The 12,246-nt window shown below is 39.6% G+C and overlaps 1 protein-coding gene across 10 annotated transcripts in view; it reads left to right on the forward strand.

Moving 5' to 3' along the window:
- Positions 1–12,246, forward strand: part of RUNX1T1 (RUNX1 partner transcriptional co-repressor 1) — a 771,548-nt gene that overhangs the window by 705,281 nt on the left and 54,021 nt on the right. The gene's annotated exons all lie outside the window — the stretch shown is intronic.

Below are 12,246 nucleotides of genomic sequence, written 5' to 3' on the forward strand. Positions count from 1 at the left end.
TCTTCCTTCAGGCATTCTCAGCTGTTCAGACCAGAAGTAAAGAAGCACCTTCAGGACTTAAAAGAACAGGTTTAAACTTCTATGTCTGTGGATGTGTGGCTACAACTTCTGTAGTGTTCAAAGTGAGGGAGGGTAAAAGAGTTTATGAAGTTTGTTATGGCTGATGCACGTTACGTACTTTATAGAAATATGTATTAAATCACAACTAAAAGGATGACGACAAGTAAGTACTTCTGGTGACATTTAAGGAGTGTTATATGCCCACTTAATTATCAATTAGAAGGTTAAAATTAGGTTATCTGTAAAGTTTCCTAGCTTCTGCAGTGGACAGCTGCTGGGATTTTTCCTTCTGTCTCTAGCTCAGCACCATTTAAAATGTCCTCAAATTTCTATTCTCTGTGTTGACTGTACCTTCAGAGCACATCCATCTTTGCATCGTGGCCTAATTTGGAGGAACTGCTCAGTCCCTGTTATCCTCATTTCTTTTCCAGCACTCTCACAGTGTGGATTTTGATTCTAATGCTCATCTGGGGAAATTTCTTGTTTTCAGTAAGACAAACACAAAAACCTTTAAACTGTTCCTTTGTTTAGATTACTAACCGAAGTCTGTACTAGTATTACTGTCTGAGATATGAGCATAAGGTGATTGCCACAAGTACAAGTGCTTCATTCTGGACAGCCACAGGAGGCACTGAGGAGCTCAAGTCCTACCTCATGTGAGGTAGATGTCTATGGAAAGTGGTCAGTTTAGAGACTGATAGGCAGGTCCTTTAGAAAAGATAAGGGGTCTGGAAGTCAGATATTAGTCAAATCCTTTTCATTTACAATTTGCTGTTGAGACACTGTCCTTCTGGTGAGTTATGAGTTACCCTTTACTAGCTAAGGTTTGAGCTGTTACCTGATGGATGATGTGAGGAGTGGTGGAGGTAGACCCAATGGCACCACTCAAACTGGTACTACTGTCCAGTAAATAGTAATACTTTTATGTTGGAATGATTGGAGCAAAACTGCACTTATCCTACTCTCATGTACCAGTTCTTCTCCACAAGAAGACCCCAGTAGTTGAGCTGCAGGTTTGAGAAGTCTACTCTCTGATACCCCCCCCCCCCAGTTGAGAAGAGCTCATCAGCTAGGGCTGGGGAAACTCTTATGGGTGCTCCCATTCTGTCTGGGCCTGAGGGAGCAGCCCAGATGATGGACATGAGTGCATTGTTTGACATCTGGTAAGACCTGTTGTAATAATGTGGAAGCATGCCCTTAAGGAACAACAGAGTCCGCATTGTCATCTCTCAACCAGGTTTTGCCTTTGGCTGAGTGTTGGAGCCAGTTATCTGACCCCCCCTTCATGTCTGATATAAGATATTCATCGTTTGATTACTGCTGAAGTATCCTTTGCTATATGGGTTACATCCTGCCGAGAATATAACAGCCAGCCAGTCTTGCAAAGCCTTGGGCTCCTTCCACATGAGCCAAGGCTGCTAGTTGCACGAGCTCCCAAGTGTAGAAAACCAACAGCCTGGGTGCCAATAACTTAGTACTTTCGAGCCATCCTTAGAGACCATGCTTGTTGCAGGTTTTAAAGGATCAGTGGTTGACTTACAATCACCCACTGTTAGGCAGATAAGTTCACTCTGAGGAGAACATTCTACAATATGATATTGTTTTCAGTAAAATGTACTGATTTTTTGGAGAATTTGGGACTTTATTGAGTTTTATTGGGCAAGTGTACTGTTTGGGAATACCATTGTGTATCTTGCTTGTGAACACTACTTTTGACAACTTACCCATCACCTGCTTGCTCTAGCTGCATAAAATAGGAATTGGCCTCCGTTTTCAATAGGGCCCATTGAATAGCATACTGGTCCTATGGTATTCTAGTTCTGGTCCCAAGAAAAAGACAACTTGCAAGGAGATCTTTCTAACTTGGCAGGCTTAGTCTGTATCTCATATGCTGGCAAGTGACTCTCCTGTGGGCATTACTAGATCTTCAGACCATTCACTTTTTTCTCCAGTCTGTGTGGTGTGGCCTGTTCAGCCACCATGGACCAGAGGTCAGCCACGTCCTCTCTGTCTGTTTAGGTGCCCTTGCCAGGCATGATATCCACTCTTGACAGTCTGTGAGGATGGAGTAGGGAGCGCATCCCTGCTTAGCTGATACTTGCCCTGGGCTGAAGTGCCATCCGTAAGTCACTCCCCTTCTAGGGTTGTACCTACAAAAAAGAAACAAGAAAATTAAACATTTATCTTTCTCAGACTATGTGTCTGTACATAAGGAATAGTTTATTGAATTGGTTCAAGATTTATTGCAGATTTTAATTCCAATCACATTTTATAAGTTTTATTGTGGCAAAAACAAGACAGTTCCCTCAGTTTACGAGTATTCACTGTCTGACTATGAGGAAAGTGATTGGGAAAGGACATCTAATATTTCAAGTCAAATACCTGATTCTGACTCTTGAGGAAAGTGTTCCTCAGAATCTCCAATAGAGGAATTTTCATTTTCAGGAACTGTTTCTCAGATGAATAAGTTGCTTGTGTAACAGTCTCATCTTCCACATTCTTTGAAGAAGTAATATGATTTATTACAAGCTGAATTTCTACAGCCTGCTACTGTTCCCCCTCTTTTGCTAGCTTTTGGGGGGGATGTTTTTGATATTGCTGCAGTATGCCTGACAGTCAATGTGCAACCCCTAAGAAGGCAGACAGATTTTATAATGTTCCCTAGTCTTGCAAAATATTTGGTTTCTTATCCTAGATGTGATCCTACAGTTATTTTGTTAACCATTTGAAATGTCAGGACCCGCTAGAGTGAATCCCGAAACAAAGACTGAATGGCCTAAAATGGACTTGCATATTCTAAGCCTGAGATGGTAATTTCTCAGAACAGTCCCTTTTTTCTGTGGTATAGTGATCTTGGAGTTAGTATATATAGGTTTAGGAGTGTGAGGGCTTGCTCCCCACATCAGGGGGGTACAGGAGAGTTTGGCCCCTGCAAAAATGGAATTTTACAGAAGAAGACTGATCTTTTAAATGCACTCTTTTCCTGGGTTTTCAGTCTTTTTTTTTCTGCTTGTTGACACCCGACATTTCAAGTTCCGACATTTCAATAGGGAGTCATTATTTTTGTATCATATCCTGCTGCAACAAAAAAATAGTTAATGCTAATTCCTGTCTCTCCGTTAAGAATGAGAAAGTTTTTGATAGATTTAGTAAGATAATTAATTCCTCTGCCACTTTAGCTTTTAGAATTCTAAATTATCAGGCTCACTTGTTAAAATATCTGGCTCCTTTTAACAGTATGAGAGGCATTACGTGCACCTTTTTCTCTTCAGAAATTAAGGCCTCTTTGAGTTATTTAATTGATTCTGTTTCCCAGGTAACTAAACATTCTTTAAAGTGTTGTCATGACTGTGTTGACTGTTTATCAGGGGAGCAGCTTCTCTTGTGAGATGGTTTTCCTAGGTATATACGCAGGCATTTTTTTAAAGATGTTAAATCTGAAATTTTAAATTCTTTAAATAAAAAGGTTGTTTGGATCTTCTGCTACTCGGGTACATAAACAGTTTGATGAAAGAAGGAACTTGATCTTAGGAGTTCACTCGGATTTTTCAGCCCTTCTACAGGTTTTTCAAAATCTTTGCTGTAAGCTCAGGTTCTATTTACAGTAACGAAAATAAACAGCCTCAACAAACCTCTAACAAGCGATGTGCAGGAAAAAGTGGCAAGAAAGTTCAAAGAAAAAGGAGGGAACCTTCCAGAAAAATGGGCAGGCCAATAATACAGAGTAACTGTTGCAGCACACCCCCCCCCCACCCACACAAACACACACACACACACACACACACACACACACACACACACACACACACACACACACACTGTTGCCTCTGTAATCCTGTCCCAGAGCCTGGATCATTACCTTCCTTTTCAGCATCAAATTGTTTCAGGCAGATGGGTTTTAGAGGGCAGTGGAAAAGCCTCCCTCTTTTTCAGGAAATTCCACCTCATCCTCCAAATTAAACTTGTCTGATTTCTACCAGTCATCAACCAGATGCTTTCTGTGGGGATTATAGAACCAGTTCTCTCAGATTTGTGGGGGAATGGTTTTATTCAAGAATTTTTTTGTGGTGGCAAAAATGGCCCACTCTTGGAGATCATTTCTCGACTTGTTCTTTCTTAACATGTTTCTCAGAGTTCAAAATGTCCCTTGTTCTTTCTTAACATGTTTCTCAGAGTTCAAAATGTCCCTGCAAACTTTGTTTCTTCTCATTCCTAAGTTAGTTGGTAGCTTTAGACTTGATTGATGTTTATCAACACATCTTATTGCCACAGATTTCAGACATTTTCTAAGGTTTTCTTTGTATTGGTTACACCATTAGTTCTTTGCATTACTCTTTGGTTATTTACTGCTCCAAGAATGTTCTCAGCTTCTTTGAGAGCCCATTGCAGACTACAGTGTATTCACATTTTCCCTTTTTTAGATGACTTGCTTACTTCGGAGTCTTTCAAAGTGTCAGGAGTCCCTTACGTGGGTGACAAACCTTCTTATCAATCTATGATTCCAAGTCACCATTCAAAAATACTCCTTGATTCCTTCCCACTGGATTGTGTTCTTTGTCAATTGTTCCAGAGTTTTTCTACTCAGTCCACGACTTCGGCAAATGAATACCTCAGGATACTAAGGCTCATGGCTTCTGTAAATCATATGATTCCCTTTGCCATATAATATTAGAAACATTCAGTGGTTTCTGAAAACATTTTGATGCCAACATCTTCACCCCCTCACATTTCAGATCTCAGTGTTGGGATTTGTAAAAAGAGAGAGTTGCTCTGGGGGGAAGACCGGCTGTCCTTAAATCCAGGTATTTTCTTTTCTCTGACTACCCTTGCACAGTCCTTAACAGCAATTGCATCAGACTTTGCATGGGAAACCGTATCTATGAGAGTAAAAGTGTAGGATCTACTGAACAAACCAGCCTGTCCAATGCACAGCAGTATAAAAGAGCTGTTAGCTCTCAATTCTTTGCATTATCTGTGATCTCCAGGGCCATTTCAAGTGATTTTCAACAACACCACAGTGATGTAGTACATAAACATGGGTTAAAAGATCTTCCCCCTTATGCAGGCTAATTATGGTGAACTGTCAGTGTTATTTCCTTTAGAGAGAGACCTCACCCTCAGAGGCATTTTAGCATCAAACCCTTGTCACCAGGCCCCGGAAAAGTAAATGATTACAAATAATCACACAGCTTTACAAAGATGATAGTTTGTCTGTGCATTTTAAGGTTTTCCTTTTTACCCTATGTCATTTTAGTCTTAGTTATTTCATTTGTTATTGTATGGTTAATTTGTTAATTTTTAGTGGCATGATACAAACAGTGCATGAATTTAAGTAAGTCAGTATTTGTTCATTACAAGGAAGACCTGTGTGATGGCAGAGATAAAAGTGCTAAGTGCTGTTTAAATAGTGGAATTTTTGCGGTTTCATCTGGAGCTGTTAGTAGTATTCCTTTCTCCACAAGGTCTGGAAGGGGAGTTGAGACCAGGTCCTGTCCTGCTTTGATCAGGCAAGCAGGCATTGGTGTAATACTTGGACAGGCAAGCTGGCATGTACTTATACCACCTCTGCAGAAATGTGTGGTGTGGTCTAGTAGTAGTCTGGGGTATCGCTCTGATAGCTGTTCAGATCCTGAAGGATGTCTGTGCACTAGTGTAGACTCCCTTAGCTGTAGCACCAGCAAATTTGGTAACTATCATTTTGGTATGAGGCACCCTGGAGACTGACCTGTTTACTATGCAAGAAAATGTAATCCATAAAATATTCTGCTTGCTCAAGCAGCATGGGGTGAGATTGATGAGGATGCTACCTTCCTCTGTCCTCATTGCATGGAAGATTCACATACTCCATTCCATCTATTCTATTCCTGCACCTGACTGTAAAATTCAGAGGGAAAAAAAGGAATAGCAATCATTGTACTTTCAAGCTCAGTGATAGTGCAGAACACTACCCCATTGCAAGCTAAAGAAGTCTGTCTAATATGGGGAGATAACCCGGTCCACCTCATGGCTTGACTGTTCATTTATATCATCTGCTTCCATCAGACTTTCTTGCAGTTGTGTCTTACAGGGCTTTCTGAGGTGATTGAAGACAACAGGAAACCTTTCACTTATCACACACATTCTGGTGAGTGAAAGACATTCTCCACCTGGGTGAAAAAGATGTCGTCTGGCTTTTCACTTAGTTTGCTTGTAGGTTGTCCTGACCCACCTGTATGACTTTGCTCTCGGTAATTCATGTTAAGGGTACATATGTTTGGTGTCTCTGTACATTAAGACCTTGAAAGTGCCAGAAGTATGGCACAACATTAGCTGGTTAAACAGTTCCTCAAACCAGTTCTGTATCTTTACATGCCTTTTGAAAAACTCTTCTGCTCTTGGGTTAAGTAGAACTGCTAATCCTGTATTCAAAGCATGTGATTCACTGACTCTGAAAAGCAGGTCATCTTAGTGGGCATTATCACCTCTCTGAAGCCACCTTACTTTTGTCTTTTACATGGGTATTTTGTCCTTTAAGAAGTACCTGTTCTCTTCCTGAAAGTAATGCCAGAGCTACCCTTAAAACAATCTGTTCACCTACCTGTTTTTTCTCCCCCTGGGAGATGGGGGAGCCCTTTCTTGATTGCATGAACTCGACCTTTTTATGTTTTGTTTGAAAAGGGGCACAAGTTCAGGAGGACAGATTGGTAGTTTGTATTTTGTGTTCTAAGTAGGGGGACTTATAGTGTCTAAACAAACCCAGCAAAGATGGACTGTTAACTGTCTTAACAACAAGTGATTGAATTGGTGATGGGAATGAGTATGGCTACAAGGTAGTTACTGCAAAAACTGGGCAGAAATGTTATGCTGTCTTCTGCTGCAATTATATGTCTGTACATCTCCATTGTTATCAAGTCATAAATTTACACTGCCCCTTCTTTATACTGTTGTTAAACAGCAGGAATAATTCAGTGTGCATATAGGGTATGTACCTCTTTAGTGGTAGTGTAGGACTGCTTAATGATCCTGTATGAAAACACACACAGACACATCAGCACCTGGAGTATGACTCGCTGATGGTCCTGGCTTTGAGTGTTGATTGATGCTTCCACTGCTCAGTGCTGAATTTGGTGCTTAAAGGTTTTGTTTTTCCCAGGAGAGTACAACATCATGAAGAAGTCTAAGGGCAAGATGGAACTTCTGCCTAGTAGAAAAGGTGGTATGAGACCAGCGAGACCACAAATTGGATGAAGCTGAGGGAAAAAATAAAATTTGATTTTTTTATCAATCCGTCCATCTCTATATCTGCTTTATCCAGTTCAGCATTATGGAGGATTGTAGCTTATCCCAGCAAGCAGTAAGTGAAAGACAGGAGACCTCCCTGTATGGGATGCATGTCCATTACAATAGAGCAGCACCCATACTTGCATGCACCCTAGTAACAATTTTAGTCTTAGCATTTCAGATGTGGAATTGTCATTTTTGTATTTGCTTGCTTTGTTTGTTTGCTTTTTACTGTTCGTTTTTGTTTATTTATTTAATGTGACTGGGCACAGCTCCTTTATAGTAGAGTACCAGGGAGAAAAGTCCCACACTACACACAATTGAACTAAGCCAACAATAAGAATATAGAGTAACACTAAGGCTTATGTAACTTAACAAGTGAACACCACGTTATGTACTATGTAGTATTTACTGCATGCTAAACTCAAACTCATCTATCGAACATGATGTATACAGCACATAGAACTCACACATCCATAGAATATTCAGCATTATTTTACAGTGTATTTACATACTGCCACAGTAATATTAGCCCACAAACAGCTGATAAGCATATACATATTTTATCTAACCAGTTAGATTCACTTGAGATCTGTAACCAGGACATTACTGTAGTAAATTTTGAGAATTTAATGCTGTTTTATTTGATTGACTGAATTATGTGTGGAATTAGTAATGGGGGTTAGTACTACAGCAGTACTATTTATGGAGGTACGATTTCATTCGGATTGAGGATTATGGATTATAGACTGGATGAGATTTAGAATAAGGAGGAGTCTTGGTAGCAGGGTTGTTAATGAGTCATTGAGAGATACGTCTTAAAGACATTTTTAAATTTTAGGTAAGATGAAATATTTCTGACATCTGCTGGGATCAAGTCCCATAGTTTAGCAACATACAGAGTGTAGACCATCACCATTGTGGTTTTTTGATTTTTGAGTGCGTACTTGGTGTTAGTTTAGCGAGCGCAGTTGTCTGGGGTTGTGGGGTATGGACCAGTTTAGTAACTTGATAGTGGTAGAGCATGTTTTTGGTATAATGAATGCTGTGGGTAGTCTTAATATGAGAATAAGGTAGCAAATTAGATGTCTCCAGCCAGTTAAGGAAGTGAAAATGCCACACAGTGATGTGCTCGGTTAATGTGGTTACTTGAAAACTTTGCAGTTTTATTATTATAAGATTGTTCCAGTTTAGCTAGCCTAGAGGATTTTAGATGAGTGAAAATTAAAGAGGCTTACTGGAGACTGGGGAGTAGATATGTCTGAGCTGTTGTTGTACATGCATATTCTATTAAGTTATTTTACTTTATAGAGGACTCCTAGTTTATGATTAGTTTTTTATACTACGTGTTGGATGTGCTGATTATCATCATAGTCATCGTCATCATCATCTTCATCAACCTTACAGAGGTAACTCCTAAATACTGTATCCTGTGCATGGGTCACCTCAAATTATCTGTGGTATAATCCCAGTTATTCTCTGTAGGCGTTAAATGCAATTAGTGACCATGGGATGGGATGGGTAAGGCCAATCAAACACAAAATGAGATAGGTTAATTCAAGCACCAAAAGGGAAATTGCTATAGGCTTTAAAGTGGCCTGCAAGGGTAACTAGCCTAGAATGTACCTGTGAACCCCCACCCTCTTTCCCATTTTCTACATGTGGTTGACTTGTCACATCAACTGTTGCTATCTCTCTCAATTCAGTGCAGCTTCTAAATTCTTTGGCAGTCATGCCTGACTGTCGCTAGTGTTCTCTCATGCAAGCCATCCTTCTCTTTGTTGGGCTCCCTTTGTTTCTTGCTGTATTCTTCCTGTCTGTCCCAAATCTCTTTCCCCACATGTCCTTGAATTACTGTAATATGTCCTGTTTGGCCTTCTCTGCAATTGGGGCTACTTGAACGTCTGCTTTGATGTTGTCATTGTCTGTCCTACAGTGTACATCCTACCACCCATCTCAGGCACTTCCATCTCCATCACCTCTAGCTTCCTCAACTGCTCTGCCTTCACTGCCCAGGTTTCTGTACTATACAGTAGTAGTGGTTGTACCACTGCTAATGTACAACTTACATTTCAGCTTCTTTTGCATTCTTCTGTCACACACTTCCCCTAACACTCTGTGCCATTTGGCTGCAGCCTGTCTGATTCTAGCTTTGACCTCCTCATTCAGACTTCCCCTTTCCTCAAACAACCTTGGTAGATACTTGAAGCTGTTGATCTGTTTCTCTATTTTCCCATCTATCTCAGTTTCATCTTCTTATTATCCCCATTTGCAGTCATTACAAGCATCGTATCTATACTCATTTTCATCCTGTGTGCCTTCAGTTCTGCTTTCATTCCCCTACAGTTTGCTGAATTTCTTGTTCACACACTGCCTGTAATGCCACATTGTCTGCATACAGCAGTTTTGTTGATCTGTACCCTCCGACCTTCTAGCTAATGTAGTCCATCACAAGTATGAGCAGTAGTGGGCTGCAGGCTGTAGGCTAGTGTAGCCTTTAGGATGGTATTCTTAGGTTTCGTAAGTACTGATGTGTCCAAACACTTAGTACTTGTACTGATTCTCAGTAGTTTGTTTTCTACTAGCTCAATTCTAGTATTTTTGACTAAGTGAAATGGGATGTATTGCAGTTGTTTTCAGTTTGATTATTGTGTTGGAGATCAAAATACCATTATTTTTGTTTTATCTGGATTTAGGAGTAGTTTAGATTGTTTTAGCCAGTGTTCAGTTTTTGCACAAGAATACTGCAGAACATATTGGAGCTGTTTGAAGAGGCATCACATTCTGGTGCCTTATTGGATTTGCTTTGCTAAGTAAAAAAACGCATGCATTTTATTCATAAATGTATTTGAGTAGATGTCTTAATATTGAACCTTGTGGCACATCTAGCTCTCTTTGATGTAGAGTTGACAAGTCATCAGTCCAGTGTACACATACACACACACACACACACACACACACACACACACACACACACACACACACACCATGTTTGGCTGCTGAGGTAACTTTTAAACCAGTTGATTTTGTTTGCAAGGATTAGTTCTTTGAGCTAAATGTGAAACTGTATCAAACATTTTGGAGAGGTCTAAAAATAATAATGCAACCATTTCACCTTGATTTCATCTGTCATGAATATAGTTTATGAAAGTTATTAGTGCTGTTTTTGTTCTATGGCATTGCCTAAATCCATGCAATGTTGTGGAAAGTAATTAGTTCTATGTTAGTTACTTGGTCAACAGTATGTGAACACGTCAAGTATTTTAGATGAGAGGGAACAGCTGAGCAATTAGGTTTGTAGTTAGTTCAAGTGATTTGCCACCTTTATGCAAGATGATAGTTTAGGATTGTTGTCCTTCTACTTGTAGATAATCAGCTGCAGTAGAGAGTGGGTTTCATTTTTTGAATAAGTTTTAATATCGTACATGGTGGGAGTCGTGGTAGGTGAGAAGGTAGTAGTGTCAGTGTCCATGTTACTTATTTGTTTAAGGAGTTTGCAACATTTACTTAGTATGAGTTAAATTTGCATAATATTTTAATTTCTCTTATCTATAAAAGGGCAGGGCTGTGATTAAACTGTTTGGGAGTTTTACAGTAGTTTTCCTGTAGACTAGTGTAGTAGTTTTGATTAGGATTATATTCTTAGTTAGGTTTAGTAAGTGCTGGTGTCGCGCACTGCTTTTTTTTTTTTTTATGTGCCAGTTTTTCCATACTTTGTCTGTGTTGTGCATTATTTCTTTAATCTGGTGTAAGCCATGTTGCAAGATGGATCTGAGTGTTGTTAGAGACTGTAGAGAGGAAGGTTTTGTTGAAGTGAGTTACTATGTCTTATAAAGACTGAGTTTTTAATGGCTCCATGTTGCTGTGGGTAATGATAGTTGAGAATGTTTTCTGACTGAATTTTATATTGGATGCTTTATGTGTTTTGGTATATTTCCATGTGGTAAAAAAACAGGTTATGATCACGAATGGTGTCTAGAATAATTCATGCATGGGACATTTTTGGCAGGGTCTGTTACTATCCCGTTAAAATGATTTATTTTCCACAACATTAATCTGTTGTTGTGGTCAAAGGCATCAACTGTTTTAACCCATACAGACTGATAGACTGACTAATTTCTTGGGTACATTTTGGTTGGTCAATATGAGGGTCATCTAGAGTTATTGTTTAAAGTAATATGTTTGTAGTTAACCATAATATGTCTTCAGAAGCTGATTTATCTGCACTCAGAGGTATATACAACACTGCTGTCCATATTGATTTTTCAAAGTTCAATTTAAGCATAGCTGCTAGAACTTCAGTGCCATTAATGTTTGGTATTTTAGGGTGCACAGTAAGCAGGAGCGGCCTTAGGTCAACTGGTGCCCTAGGCTCCACAGCACCCCCACCACCACACCACCCAATGCCCCCATTTTTGGTCTACCTACACCAAATAAATACTGGAAAAGTGCCCCTACTAGAGCAGCGCCCTAGGCGGCCCCCTAGTTGGCCTATGCCTAAGGCCGGCTATCACAGCAAGGTTAAAAGATTGAGTATAGAATGGCTATGCTGCCAGCTCTTTCACTGATACGATCATTATAGATATGTCATAGCCAAGATACAGTATTTCTTCATCTTTTGTGTGTGATTTTAAGCCAGGTTTCTGTTACTTCATTTATGTCGAGGCTGTACAAAAATATCCAGCTATGCAAGTCTCTTACTTTATTCGGCATACTACTGGCATTCAAAAGACCTATTTTTATTCTTGAAGGGCTAATCCACAAAAGTATATTAGGATTGTTCAAGGCAGTATGTATGGCAAGGTCCTCGATTTGTGTGACTGTCCCAACATTGTAGAAGAAATCTGTGCTCAAATTTCTATTTGAAATTATTTAAAATTGTTTAGTTTTGAATTAGTATTGTACACAACAGAATAATAAGTCTGT

Source organism: Protopterus annectens, chromosome 3.part0 (genome assembly GCF_019279795.1).
Source record: "Protopterus annectens isolate FY-2018-M chromosome 3.part0, PAN1.0, whole genome shotgun sequence".
Taxonomy (NCBI): Eukaryota; Metazoa; Chordata; order Ceratodontiformes; family Protopteridae; genus Protopterus; species Protopterus annectens.